Source organism: Manduca sexta, chromosome 22, assembly GCF_014839805.1.
Source record: "Manduca sexta isolate Smith_Timp_Sample1 chromosome 22, JHU_Msex_v1.0, whole genome shotgun sequence".
NCBI classification, from domain to species: Eukaryota; Metazoa; Arthropoda; class Insecta; order Lepidoptera; family Sphingidae; genus Manduca; species Manduca sexta.
This window is the reverse complement of record NC_051136.1, coordinates 7,570,359-7,587,246: the sequence shown is the minus strand read 5'-3', so window position 1 is coordinate 7,587,246 and position 16,888 is coordinate 7,570,359. Positions and strand designations below refer to the sequence as shown.

The 16,888-nt window shown below is 33.3% G+C and overlaps 1 protein-coding gene across 1 annotated transcript in view; it reads left to right on the top strand.

The window, feature by feature from the left end:
- Positions 1 to 10,640: 10,640 nt before the first annotated feature.
- The window catches only part of LOC115452617 (teneurin-a), a 51,915-nt gene continuing 45,667 nt past the window's right edge, over positions 10,641 to 16,888 (top strand). The window contains exon 1 of the mRNA XM_030181206.2: positions 10,641 to 10,754. The gene's annotated coding sequence lies outside the window, so the exon portion shown is untranslated. The remainder of the gene's footprint in view (positions 10,755 to 16,888) is intronic.

Genomic DNA, 16,888 nt, shown 5'->3' with positions numbered 1-16,888 from the left:
TTATGTTCATCACACTTTATGTGTTCATCATTAAAACTTCTAATAAATTTTATTGGCTTCTGCTCGTGTGATAATTGATGGTAATAATATGATGGTTATTAGAATGAAACGAACGTCAATTATATTTATTTTTTTTATAAATGATAAATAGCATGGCCGTAAACGCTTTATACAATACAATATCTGAACGTACTGACTAAGGTTCACTTTCCTGGTCCCGATTCCCAAGAAATTCCGAGAAATGGAAAATGCCCTCTACCGGAAATTTCATGACAAAATTTTTCAAAAAGCTACGATGTAATTCGAAAATCGAAATAAGAGTTTATTAGACGGCTTGTAGATATACATAATTTAAAACTTAGTCAAATAATGGATCTGTTATAATATGTATATATAATATTATAATATAAATATATCCATTGTCGTCAGTTAGAACTTAAGCTAATATAATTTGTATACATGCGTATATAATTTAATAGCGAATATTACATGTTTTTTACTCTTTCTTAATATGTTTTATTTTGAGCCGATGGCATCCCTGATAAAGCCTTTTTTTCTACACTTTTCTTAGGCATAAAATGCGAATATTTTTTTTTCTGGCGTTTCATAAATAAATTTCAAAATTATTTTCCCGTATATCACAATTTATTCAAGTAATAACGTAAAATCAACGTCTATTTCTGTTATTAGATTGTCAACAAAAATAAATTAACTTCAATGCTAATTGAACTCTACTAATACTTGCGTGCTATTCTCTGATGGACGTTCCAATGAACAAATGAGTCAAAACAGTTCCGATTCATGTGCCGCTGCTATCTATCATTTTGGCGTAAAACTGATCGCTCAATTAATTTCGTATTGGCGGGAATTCCGAGCTCTATTCTAGTTTGTATCATCCTGGTAAAGGCGATGACATCCGGAATTTTATTTTTCGCTTGCCGTAAAACTAATTAATAATAATAAATTAAGATAGAAGTTTGCTTTAAGGTTTAAAATAAATCATTGAGATCCTTATCAAAAACATTTTTGGTCAATGATTACTGTAAAAACTTTAACAGAATATTTTGTAAACATTACATAAATAGATAATGCCAAAACCATTCATCTTTTCAGCAATCACAACACCTCCATATAACCATGAATTATATATATTTAATAGTAATTTCAATCGGTTGTGTCTCCAGATCCTCATTAATTTGTGAAAAGCTTTTAGTGAGTCGCGATCCCGAAAGCCAAACACTTTGTCTAGAAGAAGTCGGAAAGTTCTATAATTTCTTTGCTGAGATAAGAGGCGAAAGTTCACGCAGAAGCGGAGATTTATGACATCACCGCCGTTCCTTTCACTAAATAATAAAAGGCCGCTGTAAAACGCGGTGGAGGCATAAAAGTTTTACGTCCATACAACCCGTTGTAGGTAAACGGAGCATGTAGGGCGCGCCGCGTTAGGACGCTAAATCTCCATAAAGAGTAATCAGTGTCGACACAATAATATGCCGCGGTGTCTCATAAATCGTTATGTCAAACCGATAACGTTTTTGTCTTGCGTGTCAATCTATATGGACAGCTGTCGAAAATTATAAAAGTATGTTGTATTTTATGTTAAGGCTCTAAGGGCTGTTTTACAACTTCCACACGTATGAACCGACCAAATACAAAAGTCACACTCTAATCTATAGTCCCAAATAACCAAAACTAACGCAAATACAACTGAAAATGTCACAGGGAAGCAAAATTAGCAATTTCGTTTAGTTGGACGATATACTAATAACAGTTTTTAAGTTTAAAAACCAAACTACTAAACCGATTTTTAAATAAAATCTATGAGACCGATCTGGAAATATAATATTCTTTCAAAAAAGAACAAATCGATTAATTGAAATTTTAAGGTAATAAAATGAGTACTATCTACATTAGCTGTTTAATACGATAATTTTCAAATAATGAGGTGAAACAGATCCTTACTCATATATGTCACAGATTGTAGTGTTAAGCTGGGGTGCAATGTAAAATTTCCGCGACACTTTACAAATATTTTTACTCGCTATAACTGAAAAAGTAACGCCGTACATATCGAGAACAAAGATTAAGTATTTTACATATTTTTTTTTTGATATTCTAGTATAGATTAAGTAACCATCGTATGAGCGCAATTATTTTTTATGACAATTTTAACAATGTCCGCTCTATATGATTTTATAACTCTATGGTTTACTGTCAGAATTTTAAGCAATTTTGTACGCTGTATACATTAACGCTGTGTAAAGTATTTAGTCAAACTACGATTCGGACTGTGGACTAACGATTTCGTAAAGGAATAGACATTCTAGCCTCTAAATGTGGTCGCTCCAGACTCTGGGGCCGAATCCATGCCACTCGAACGCAGTGATAGAACTAATTGCTACCAATTCAGTAGGTAAGTACAAATAAAATAAACGAATCAAACAATTACAACTTAAAGCAACGAAAAACATAAAAGTAGGAACAGTTTATTTAAGTAGATAACGATTATTTAAACGCAATCGCAGCACATTTAAATAAGATGCTGCAGCAAAGCCTATTCCTCGCTTAGCTTCAGAAAAATGATTTGTAAAATGAAAAAGTAAAGGGGACCCGGTCCGGAAAAACACAAGACAGAGGATGTAGGGTCTTTTATTGCCCTGTGCCTACTTGCATAATGTCACACTATCTCTCAAAGAAAAGTATGGAACAAAAGAATTGGGTCTTTGTAATTAGATGTGATTTCTCTCTGATATAGGTGATTGTCAAAACGTACACGCTTTATTTTTCATAATAGTGATATTTTTATTTACAAATGGTGAATATTGTGTTAAAAATAGTATTTTTAAAGATAAAATCATAAACTGAAATGTCGACCTGGCCAATTAATTTCCATTCATATTATAAGTTTCCTGCCCTGGCGATCTCATTATCTACGGTAAGAATAAGATCTATATTGTATGTTAACACTAATAAAGGTGCGTATACAAATTAGGCCATAGGTTTCATTATTAAATTCTTTCATGGATACCTTGCAAAATGAATATAATTTCCCAACTAAACGTAGCCTTAATAAATAAGCCAATACATCTGTATCGCTCTATTCGTGTTTTCTTAGTTAGTAGTTGCTTTCTTAGTTGTTATCACAAGAACTAAAGTAAACTTCTGTCTAGACCCTTTAATTTTAGTTCTCAGCAAGCTTTTACCTACTTGTATTTTAAGTTTATTTAAGGCATAATCGAACCATTTTATTTATATATTTAGATCCTTATTTATGAGAATCTGATTATTATCATACTCTTACTAAACAGTAATTAATGAACAAAGTAATTGTAAAGCTACTTTAACGCAATTAAAGCATGAGCCGTAGTACAAAAGTAAAAGAAAATTTAATTAAATTAACGTCTCTGATGTACAAGGGCACGTCTGATGTACGCGATCTCTGATTCTACTTCACCGATTTCAACAAATTTATAGCATTAACAACATTAAATTATATAGGGACCTATAAATTGACAAAGTTTTATTAGTACCTATCAGTTCAGTTGCTTTTAAACAAACAGTTTACATTTTTAAAGTGTTTTTACTCTATATATTTAACAATGTATGCACATAAACGAATATTCTTGATATTCCAAATGAACTAAGAATTATATTGATCAAAGCGTCCTTCAACTGTTGGTTTTGGTAAATAATACAAGAATAAACACATTTGACATTAAAGTATGAACATTATTAACCTTCCTACACCTACGCTTTGTCTGGACAAATGTATTAAATTATTTCTGGAAGTTATTAAGAAAATTGTATTGAAATAATTTTGTACACATTTGGTAGATTATATCTTCTTATAACGTAATTAAAGTAAGTACCTAATTGTCAATAAATCGTTGTTAATATATATTATATTCTACGATTATTTGTAACTAGCTGTTGTGTGTGAATTCGCGTCATAGACAGAAATTATATGTATAAATTGTATGTTATTGTATAATAAATATTAATGTAGAACAACTCACTAAAGTTTCATCACCTTCCATGATTATCTAAAAAACATATAGCAAGGAAACATAGAAACTTTTTTTTTTATAAGACTACGTTTGTTTCACTGCTAAATAGGAAACAAAATATGTGTGTAATCATAAAGTTTGCCGACATTTCCCACAGTGAATCCTGTGCATGCTCTGAGAAAGGCCAGTAATTTTCCCCGCATTAGGGTTTCAAGCGTTCCCGGCACTTAACTTGGCGCCAAATAGGAACTAGCTGTCACATAATTACGTGTTTATAATTGAGACCTACTCATCTATGGTATTTCTTACTGTTCTTCCGCTAGCTTCCCAGAGTGTGAAAAAAAAAATGTCCCCTGCGTATGTGCTGTGTCATTTATTGTAAGTAAAAATGAACAAAGTATAGTCAATTAGATCTGTCGTAAACTATTTGATTATAATAAGTTATTCATTTCAAGTTGTACGTATTTTTTATCTTTGTAATTTGTGCTGGTAATTATTCTGATTTTTTATGATAGATGCCTATATCATATTTTTTTAATATCACAATAGGCATCTATTATGCTATTAAAAAATTCTTTATACCTATTATAATGTTTAAAAAAATAAAGTTTACTTTTAAATTCGTACTAACGTAACCGCATTGCGTATTTTCCATCTATATAAGATCTTTGTATGACTTTTAATTAATTATTTATTTAAGTTATGAAATAACCTAACAGTCCTAATGGATTTCAAGCAAAATTACTGCGACACTAGGAGGGACTTCTCGAAACGAAAAAGGTTCTTTCCTTTGCTACCTAACCTTAAAACGTTATAGACTAGCTTTGACGTCAATGAATTTTGAAATTTTGAAGCCCATTTTGTCCATTTTAAATATTGAATAAAATAAAAAAAAGTCTTATCTACTCTATTTTAATAACTCCATTCACAACCAGGAACAAATATACATAATATTAAATATTGTTTGCACCATTGCCTGCCTATTCGGGAGCACGAAATAGTCACGTTATGTTATAACAGTTATACATCATTTATTTCTGTTCATCAGACTTTATGAAAAATACTATAATGAGTATTTAGTAGATATATTATTTCATTCGATTGAATTTCGGAATCTGAAGAGGGTATTGGTGTTGCTCGCGGCTTCGTCCACTTGAAGTCTTTCTCTCTACAAAAATCTGTAAGTTACAGTAGCGATACATAGACTCATCTAATTAATAAATCACTTTAATAATTGTATTTCCCACGGTAGCAAATTAGCGGGATAAAAAAATAGTCCATTCGGAGGATACGTCGTTCACTTCTAACAAACATCCAAACATTTTAGTAGTAGTTAGAAAATAAATTAACCTTATCATCGTAATGTTTATTTGCTTTACACGTTAAGTGACTACGAAGATACAGTAATAATTATTAGTTTATACACTATTAAACACGTTCAGAGTTATTTTAAAGTCACCTTGTGAGTCCCGCCAACGTACACAAACTAATAGCGGTGTTTTCTAACTTAAACAGAGTAGAATTACCTTACAAGTCTATAAACTGTATTCAACAATCTACAGATCACCTGAATTTCCTTAACCAGTAACTATTTTACGAAATTGGCAATAAACAGGACTCTAACCTAATAATATCACACATGCGTGCGACGTGACAATCTCAGCGGACGTGTCATAATTCAATAAACCTCTCTAAACCGCCTAATGGAGTACAGGGTACTTCCATCGAAACACGCTGTCTACATTTTAACCCTCGATGTGTTTAGAGTCCACTCAGGACTAATGTAATCACCTCAGGTAACATTGCGGCAATTAGTATTATTGATTACTGCCTAGTTCCTTTTGCCAACGAGTCTGTGTTCCTGCGTATTGAAACTACCGGTTTAGGTACACCCTTTAAAAGCATGGTGCGTAATGATTTCTTAAGTTTACGCGAATATTAGACATTTAAATTAAACTATTTTACGAATTTTATCGCGGTTTTACTTCAAGACATTGTGAGCTCATTCTGCGTAGATCGGACCACTAACAGCTAATAAATTTTAAAAGTTGTATATTTATAAAATGTAGGTAGATATTGTAACTCTGACTTTACAGATGAACAACACCTCAGTCCCCCCCGTGACCATGAAGGCTGCAAAGTCTTCGAAACGTCGGGAAAAAGTAAAATATTGAAACCGCGATAAAATTCGTAAAATAGTTTAATTTAAAAGCATGGTGCGTATTTGAGTTTTAAATCTGTCCGTATACCGTGGGTGCAAATATTGAGTAACACTTATACTTTTACTTTAATGGTGACATGTTTTAAACTGCTTAAAGCCAAAATAGATTGGGTTGTTTTTGTGATTCTCGAAGCTACAAAAAAATTGAGAGAAGAGTGAGTTGAAATAAAAAACTATGTGGTACAGACACGATTTCGCTTTAATTTTTTGTAGATTATGCCGTCGTTTAGTTATTTAATACTTGACATAGAATCCGAATTATTAATTAGCAACAAATAATTTGTTTCAAAATGTGAAAATTAATAACTCGTACCAGTACCAAGAAACGAGTCTTGTTGTTTTTATAATTTTTAAATTTATTATATTCTTAGCAATGTACAAAAACTGTAAATTGTGTTGTCTAAACCTGGATTTGTAAACTTTGTGACACTGTGATTTAGTCCCTAGAGTGGACTGTCTGATCGCAGGCGGTTGTTTATTTAAATTAAATTATCCCTTTAAATATATTTTGTAATGTGTTAATAATACCATGTGGCACCCTGGTTCTAAGCAAATCTATTCCTTTCTATTTTTAATTAGTCAATTTCAATTCGTTTTTTTACTTAGTAAGTCACATATAATTTTAGATATCTTTAATACAAAAGTGTACGGTCTGGGAATAATTTTCAAACGTTCATTATCAATTCCTAAATGTCTTATTTGATTACCAGATATAAATAAAGCTACACATACAGCCCAGCCAATTTAGAAATTTAAATTTAAGCAAGCAAACGCCATCGTTTGAGTCGTGCATAGCGTCTGCAACATTTCATGGTTCGTAGACTGATTGCGAACTTGTTATGAAATCGTCGACGTTCTATCTCCATATACGCGAATACATCTTTGACGCTGATATTTCCGTATAAATACGTATCAATTGCCCCTATTTCTATAGATAGAAATTTATAAACAAAATAACATATTACGTTACACAGTCATCTTTATTGGTGATAACAGCATTGCTATAAAAATTAATTCATTAGCAACGTACTTGTAATTCACGTCAATTTTATGTGTCATATTTTAGCATTAGTAATTTCAATACGATCGGTCGTTCCGTCCATTTTCGGGCATTATCTAGTGATCTGGGCGTACATGGATGACTGAACCGCAACTGCGCGGTGACAAACAACATTCGTGTAAGACATTTATGCGCCGTCATGCCCATCAATAGAAATGCTTCGATTTACGTTCCTCGTCCCGCTTTTTTAAAATGTCTTTTTTTCGGACAACTTGCTATGAATTTTAAAGGCAGTTATATTGATTATACGTTGAAATAATAATAATTTCAAAATAAAGTCGATTCAATATAATCACAGGTAAATCATCAAAGCAACATTCCACGTACATTGACGAAGACAACTCAATTTCTGAAACTGAAGTGTCGTTAGATACTTAAAGAAAAGTGGAATTTAAATATCTTTGGCAAAAATTAAAGGCAATACCAACCCGAGATCAAAGCGATAGCGTCACTTCAACTTTTTTTGTGGAACCGATACCTACTCTTCATTTCCTTTTTAATACGGATTCAATATAGCGATAAGAACATCGGAAGACTTTCACAAAAATCAATCTTCAGTTTATTGAATCGGTTGTATTTTTGTGGACGGCAACTGCGTGTTATCATTTAAATTATTAGAGTTGAATAATACCAACTTAAGGAATCTATGAGACTGAATGAATAAACTGAGCGTAGATTAGGGCAAAGACAATGCGTAACTGGCATGGCGGGGGAAACTAGGGGGATCATTTGTATGCGTAATGGAAGATCGAATTTCGTATTTGTTCGTGGGGTCGTTAACAGCACCTTCGCGCTTGTTTATAAAGAAAACAGAACCCTTTACCCGCCGCGCCGCACCCGCGCGACTGCGGCGCGGCGCCTACCGAAACCTTACCAATACTCCAACTATTCATGAATAATAAAATCAGAACATGAATTCGTACACCGTCTCTTTTTAATATAAAATACTTTTGCATGCATATGTATCTAATATTAATATTATAAAAGTCAGACGGTGTAGCCAAGTGAACTTGTCGACATAAATGTACTTATTAATAATTTCAGAATACAGAGTATTCGAGTGGTTGATAGAATTTGTACTGAAATTATTAAAATACTAGAATGAGGAAATATATAAATGTAATCATATAATGTTTTAACACCATATTACAACAATAGGGCTGTTGCCGCGTGTAGAGACAAAACAGAACAATATTAAATGTGAGTGATCTCATGTGTTTCCGACAACGTGTTTATTTATTTACCCTGAGACAAAACACCAACATAATTACGTACATAGAATAACATAAAGCCCTATAACGTTTTGGAAATAATCTACAGTTCACAATTCTCTTTATGAAAACTAAATTATGAAAATGTTTTTTTTTTCTACACGTAAATTGCGAATAAAACTTGTTTGAATGAAATACGTTTAAGGCTAAACAATAAACATGTATTGTCTAAGTTGTAACATATTAAAAGTTATAAAAGCGTTCTTAAAAAAAGGTTTAATACTGGCCCTCAATATATAATTATCTCATATTTCTTAACTGAAAAATGTATTCTAACATAAACGCGTTTAAACTTAATCGTTTGCGTAATAGTAATTTCATAATTGATTTTCATACAACTTCCATTGTACAAGTACCCACATAAGCAGCTGAATAAATTTAAAACTTCAAATCAATTAGACACTTATGTATTCTACCAAAAAAAACTTTCCAAAAATAAAATGAAGGGGATGTACTTAACTTCACACAAAAAAAAAAAGATTTAATGAACTTGAACATGTATAGGCGATTAGAAATTTTGAACTTGTTCAGCTACTAATATGGCTGACTATACATAAAATTAATAAAATTATTCCATATGGACTTACTTTCTGAAATTGCAGAAATTAATGTTCAAAATGAAAATGAAGGTAAATAAAAAACATCAATTGGTTTGTTTTTACTGTTTTTTAGTTTTATTTGAAGGAGAAAATCTATTTTATTATACCCGGTCCATTGTATATGAGTTACTTTCTCGTCGAAAACCCCAAGCTTTTTAAACTCAATATGCAAGGTTTTTTATTTTCAATCGCTTTGACCGTAAATTCTTTTGTATACTCAGTTTATTAATATAACCTATATATGCGTTACATTATCTTTTTATTCCCTCACATAATTGGATGTCAGTATAAAAAATATATAATTTCACGGTAAAATTACATCGAGTGAACACAAAGTGTAGGTTTTTTACTTAGTACAAAGATTGTTTAGTAGATACGACATGCCTTAAAGTCGATGGAGCATGAACAAGAGTCACGCGCCAAGGGTTTTGGTATCCACACATCTCGGCCGCAGTCGCTTCGCCTTAATGCGCGAGCTTTCAATCTTCCTCTGTGTCCGTAATATGAAAATAACATCGATACCAATCACAATCGATACTGGATGACAATTCAAATGTTTCAAACATGGAATTCTGTAAGAAGATTAACTTACAATGGAGTGTTGGTGTTGCCGCATATGTTTCTGTAATTCTTCGATGGCTTCGATATATGGGATGTTTGTAGAGCAGCGTGATTGCTTTATTGCTATGACATTTTTTTTAGATTTTAATCTATAACGAGTGACTTACTTTAGTAAAAGCGCTCTAGTTTTTAAATCAAATTATTCACACTGCATACACGCATTCCGACAAGGGAAATGTAAACGTAAAGTTTGTCATTTACGACGTTAAAAACACCGCGACAAACTGGAAGCTCAAGTCCTTTCGACCACATCTAAGCTTCAACGTGTAAGGTATAGGTGGTAAAATAAAATTAGGTAATGTGATAAGCGATATGATTTACAAAATGTGGACCATCACGGGCTGCATGCTCGGTGTCAAGATCACGTCGTAGCGTCGCGCAGCAGCGGGTGACACGCGCCCCCACTACAACCCCCGCACCCCTGCCCCCTTCAACCTCACTGGCACCCCCCACCGCGCACCTCACGCCCGCTGTCATCCTTCTGTTACCCTCAACCCTCGAACCACGCATGCTCCACTTATAATCTGCTTAGGGATGTCTATTGTCGATTAACATTTCGCTTTTATTTTTCTTGCCAACAATTTATAGTATCTTAATAAAACGCACAAAAATTTTAGGAGTTTCACGGAACGCACGTGGAACTTAGGTTTTATAACATTTACGATTAATTTAAAGAAATCTTCGATTTACACGGTAAGAGTTATCATACTATGCCAGTAGAGTCGGACTTTCGCTTCCAAATAAGTGATGGGGTTAAGTATGATATCCAGATAACTCGATATCTCGATACGGGAGAGGGCGGCATTAACCGACGATGAATGCGCGCGCAGAGGCGTCGCGAGGAGGGCATCAAATCGCCTGCGGAGGGCCCTCAGTTCGCGCGCGTTTTCGCCGTCTCCCGCGCGGTCACTTAACACAACACCTCCGGAGGCGAGGTACGGTGTTCAGTACCTGGCGCGGTCAGTGACCGATATGGTGATCACGATTGACCTACGCCCCGCGGTTTAGACCATAATTGACGTGCCGTGGCCTATCACAGCTAACACTACAGCACACACCAGCCGGCCCCGACCCTTGGTAGCGTGTCATCCAGTAATATGTTTGTGAGCGATACCCGCTCTGTGTCCGAATTTAATTTGTTCTTTATTGTTTTTGGTGTTTATTGTTTTCGTAAAATGTGTATGCCTGCTGTGTAAAGTGAATTTATGAGCGCCTTCATCATGTCGCATCGGCGTGAGTTAATGGATTGCCACTAGTATATGATGGATGGATATCATATTGTTATTTTGCACGTAATATAATTCAATATAATAAACGCACTAATCCACCTAAACATGACCTCTATATTATGTACCCTCAATGTAGTTTCATTATTTATTCAATTCGTAATTAATGACAATTAAACATTATAATTGTCTACGTTGGAACCTCAAATAGTGAATAATTCTTGTAAGTTTTTGGTGACTTTTAAATAGTCACTTTCAGATCCATTTAATAAATGGTTATTGCCCAACAAATTTTATTTATTTAAGAAGTGTTCTGATACATCTTGCGTAGTTTCATACTTTACGTCAATAAAATGTTTTATTTTTCGAATTTGAATCCAAGATCTAAGAAAAATAAATCACATAGAGGTGACTTTAGATTATATATTTAATAGTTTTAATAATTTTAATAGTTAATATAATAATCGTGCAATTAATTATTTGTTTTTTGTACGGTTTTCTTGGTATTGTCACTTAAAAAATATACTTTTCGCTTCCAGTGCGAAATATACATAGCTATTCCATATAAAATTCTGTATCTCCCATAAACGGATAAATTAAATTTTGTAATTCATAACGACAGCAATTTGTTACAAAAGTTTTGTGACAGATATCCTCATAAATTTAACTTTGCATTGGATAAGAAAAGACATTTTATGAAACGTTATTGATGAACGATTTTTAAAAGGGAGTAAATTAACATTCATTTCACATTATTTCAGTATGATAAGCATACTAACTTTCCCGTCTTAATGTGTAACATCTTGATAGGTATATGATAAGATATTGTGTACCTCAAGCATATCGATTAACACCTAAATTTTAGACACAGGGAATATGCAAGAGCATACGACGGCATTAGCAACAAAGCCCGTTCATATTAGGTTTGATCTGTTCCCGCAATTATGTGCTCACACTAAATTGCTGGAAGATTCGTGTTTAATGTTTCGAATCTTGATACACGACGAGCCCACGCCACATTCACACGACACATGGCCTATTGTACCTATCATAATTTTGTCGAGTCAGTGTCCACTTTCAAGTCATATTTAAACTTACATTCAGTATGTCACTTGTCATACACGCACACGTTATTGGCCGGCTAATATCCTCGGCTAATGCGACGGTGGCCGACAAGACGACAATTTCCGGGCCGCTCCCCACCTTCCCGTCATTACAACTAAAAACAATTCTCAAACCATTATAATCATTAATGATGCCGCGACGCCATTAAGGTCCGCTTACATTGATTTTGTCTTTCCATTATTTATTACTGGAAAGTCAATTATCCAGACAGCAGCTTTCCTTGTTACAAGTTCCGTGATTTATTACGTGCCATAAAAAATCCTTTTAATAGTTTATGAAATTAATTGTAACAGTCTTGTGTTCCGAACATACATGCATGTTATGTTATATTGTTATTCTCGACCTCATTATCATAAGTATTTTTGAGTCGCTCTTTACATCGACAGTATTCGAAGTGCTGACAGATGCAGGGCTAATGACAAATTAACCGTTAAAAATGCGTGGAAAGGCATCACAGAGGCAAAAAATATGCAGCCCGTCGGTGCTTTAAACTGATGTGATATTTTACAAGATAAGGTTTATTTTAAAAAACCCATGTATGACGAGATTATCACTAGAGTGTTGATAATAGTTTTAATTATTTTCTACAGTAGGTATCAAAAAATTTTAGACGAATTTACAAATGTATTTTTGTCGCCAAGAGTTGCTAACATACATCTTTACTTGTTATATTAAGTATAACAAATATAAAAGTATAAATAACAATCACATGTAATAAATAATAATATACAAGACTGTGTATATATAGTTTTTGAATACGATATCCAAAGTATAAAACATTTAGAATAACCAATAATGTATATTCGAAATATTTAATTACCTTTTCTGTTTTTAGCAACATTTTATTTCCTGGCAGATGAGACAAGTACCTAAAAATTAAAAATTAAAAGATTATGTATAATAAAACCGGTTAAGATTAATTTAAAAAATTGGACATTCATTGTACACAGTTAATATAATATTTTCTAAAACTTTAAAATCGTACTGAATTATATTTTACCTTCATATTTATGTCTAGGTTTTGTTTATTATTTAACATTTTAAAAAAAAATACGCTTTTTCTGTTTATCTAAGTATATTATAACGCAAAAAACTGACTGATTGATACATTCACTGAATTATTATTGCCGAGCTCAAACCGATAAGAGAGATATTCGAAATGTTGAGAGAAGGGATTTCTCAAACCTCCTAATAAGAAAGGGGCCTCCATTTGTGTACTGGAAAATAATTTACTTACACAAGTAATCATATCTGGAATAATGGAATAACAAATAATAAAATATTGTTTATAAGGAAAAAACACACCTAAGCATATTGTAATCGTTACATTATTAATAAGTAGGTATATTACATAATGTTACTAACATATTCTATTGTAACTTATATGTAAAATATTCATAATGAATCCTTCTCACTTCACAATTTCATACCTCTGTTACTACTAAACCAATAAAACATTATATTGTTGACATGCCATCAATCACAAATCATGCATCCAACCGACAATGAAACACAGAAAACAAACACAAATTGAAACTTTAACGTTTCATTAAGGATAAAATATCAGTTATCGTCGAAGCTCAATGAATGTATAGCGATTCGCACGGGAGCTCGACTAACTCCCACGATAATTACAATAAATAATGTATGCGGCAAATCATACACTGCGAATGAGGCATAAAATGTTAGAGCTGAAGCTTGGGAACGAGACGGGCGTGCGTAATTGCCCGGCGAGAATGTGGCAGGTCCTGCGGCTGGACCAGCCTCCGGCCGCCTCGCTACACTACGAATAAAGTGCCTGCTCCGGTGCCCTTAGCTCGTTAATTACACTTCAAAACTTTACACATATGTAGCGAATTTTACAACCCTGTCTTTAATTGTTACACTGTGACATATAAAAATTTTAGCAAAATACAATGAACATTTGCCTGCGCGGATGGTCGGGGATAGTTTCCCACACTGCGCTCTCTGCACGTCACGAATCAATGTCGCCTTTTATATTACAAAACGTGCTCCTCATACACAGAAACCTTTGCATCACGAACAGCTTCATTATATAATAGGGTTAAAAAAAAATCGTCTAGCTCTAATTCCGGACTAAATGTCGTTATTTTGTAGGACAAAATAAGTGATAGGTAAACTTTATTATTGTTCAATTGAGTCTTTTTATTTAATTCTATTCTAAACTCATGTTATTATGTTATAATTACAACTATTTATTATTACTTTACAGTAGTATTCGTGATAAAATCCGCTATACATAATACATAAAAAATAAATTACCTTACCTTTTTACTTCAAATACCATCAATTTTGTTATTTGATTATGTTTATGAAAAACATATGCAAATTTATTTTTAAAAGGAAGATCTACAAATACACACGTAACTCAGCACGCAATTCATTGACATTTTTTCACAACACACACCCGTAAAACTTTTACTCCAATTAAAATAGTTGAGCAACGTTTTTATAGCGGGCAGGCTGACTGACGATTATTTAGGCCAGAGTGAGGATTAATATGGTTCAAACAAACGCACGCCTTGTTAATGTTAGTGTAAATACACTAAATAAAACGTGTTTATTAGTCTACAACTGTTCAGTAAAGTGGGCTATAAGATCTTGAACATAAACAATACAGTGTAATTCGTGCAATGCCTTTGCGCTACATTGTTTTTATAACTTTATTATCCCTGTTTTCATCTCTAAAATCGGTTAAATAATAAATATGACATATTAACTCAAGGTTGAAGTGGCGGAATGGTCGTGACTCATACAATAGTTGGCAAGAACGCTTCGGTAACATTACTCAGTTATTATCAAAGCGAGACTGTGCGGAGCGAGTTCAAGTGCAAGAACAAGCTCGGATATGTCTATAGCTACTCGGACAGAAATACATCAGTCAGCGTCTATGGCATGGGAAAACGATATATCGAAGCCAGCCTCCTTCCTGCTTGCCTTTTACACTGAACAAATGCGCGATCGGACACAAACAATTTTCAAACCGTTTTGTAAGTAATTTTATAACTGTCTCTCTTGGTATTTCCACAAATTGTTTTGAGAATAATAATTTTAAACGTTGGAGTAATTTGCGCGCTAATGTAATAACTTAATTTGTGCCTTGCTCTATAAGTTAACAATCCGACTGCCTCGAGGAGAAGCCGCATGGAATGTCGAACTGCAAAGCTATTTTAAAAATATTTTCTTTTAAATACATAACTATGATGTTTTCAAATTATCTTGCCAGTAATTAGCTTTCTTGTCGCATATCTTATATTAAGGCACATCTATGAGTTGCATTATTGTTTTCCTGTTTCTTATGAATATTTAATTCACGATATTAAGATCTCATAATCCCCAAAATATTAAAATACGGCAAACAGAAAGATTAAATTTGAATATTTTCGATCGCTGTATTGTTTCAGGCTGTTGCCAATAGGTATTGAATTTCAATTTAAATATCTTTAAATGATATTATTATCTTTATTCAAATCAAGTACGTCGAGTTTACATTGTGAAAAAGTTTAAACGTTATAAAACTTTATGAAAATTTGTTTCATGACTCCTCAATCGACATCTCGGAAATACAAAACAAAGTTTCGTCTCTGGGGCTTTAAATTCCCTAATGTTTGTCAAAGCATACTTAAACCTGTCAGGAGGCGCTTAAATCAATTTATTATAAAGGTACTGTGAAGATACTTCAACCAATGTGTTTACCCGCATGTACGTATGTAAATCTCTCGTTCGTTGCTTCTTGAAAAAGCCGTATGGAAAACTCTAAGCCTCTTTTATATTCTTATTCCTTATCCTTGCGGGATAATTCGGGCCCATAGGACAGGTTTTTACATAATTTCACCGCTGCTTTTTCTATTGGTTCTCGCGAAATCACTTTTTGTAAGCTTTTCATTGTTCCCGCGATACCAATCATTCGATTAAGTAACGTTTTATGAATTAGAATGCGTATTATTATTTCAAACGCAAACTTTATAGGGGACTAATTTTAAAAACATTTTAGAGAACAAAAAGGGTAACCGACGCACGGCTGTCGTATTTGTTGTCAACAATGTTTGCAAGGGTAATTGTTAGACATAGACATGCAAAGCGTTGAGATCAACGGGCCGCCCCTGCGTCACAGCAGGGGCACGCTGCAGGTCTTTGAACCGTGCACTCTCTGATGTGCACGTACCTACAAACGTAATAGTGTTCATATTTCAACCAGTTTACTTTGTTTTGTACCACATAACATGTTCAGTTTAGAATTAAATACTTTCTTTGGCTTAACGATCGCATTCAGAACACAACGATGCAGTAATTACTATTTACTCAACTGGTCAGGTATTTTACATGTAAATGTTCTACAAAAAGCGCTTTGTTTAGTAGAACTTTAAACAGTTAGGTATCTAGTATCGTAAAGATAACAGAATGCCAAGAAGTATTTTAGATTATCTTAATACTAGAACTAATCAAGGATATGTCAGTTACATATATTCTACTTAGGGGATCCGGTTGTATTTAATTACTGTTATATATAAATATTCGACGTTTAAGTCTACAAAAAACGTGCCATGTGCTAAAATGTTAATACATAATAATTTAATCCATAAATCTAAAGAATCGATACAAAAAATAATATGAAAAGAATGTACCTAACTCAATGCGGCAACTTACAAAAGAGCCCTTCATCTTTCGTACAAAACAGCTTTTATTCACACTTTAACGCAGTAGAATCTTTTATATTACAAAAGGAAATTTAACCGC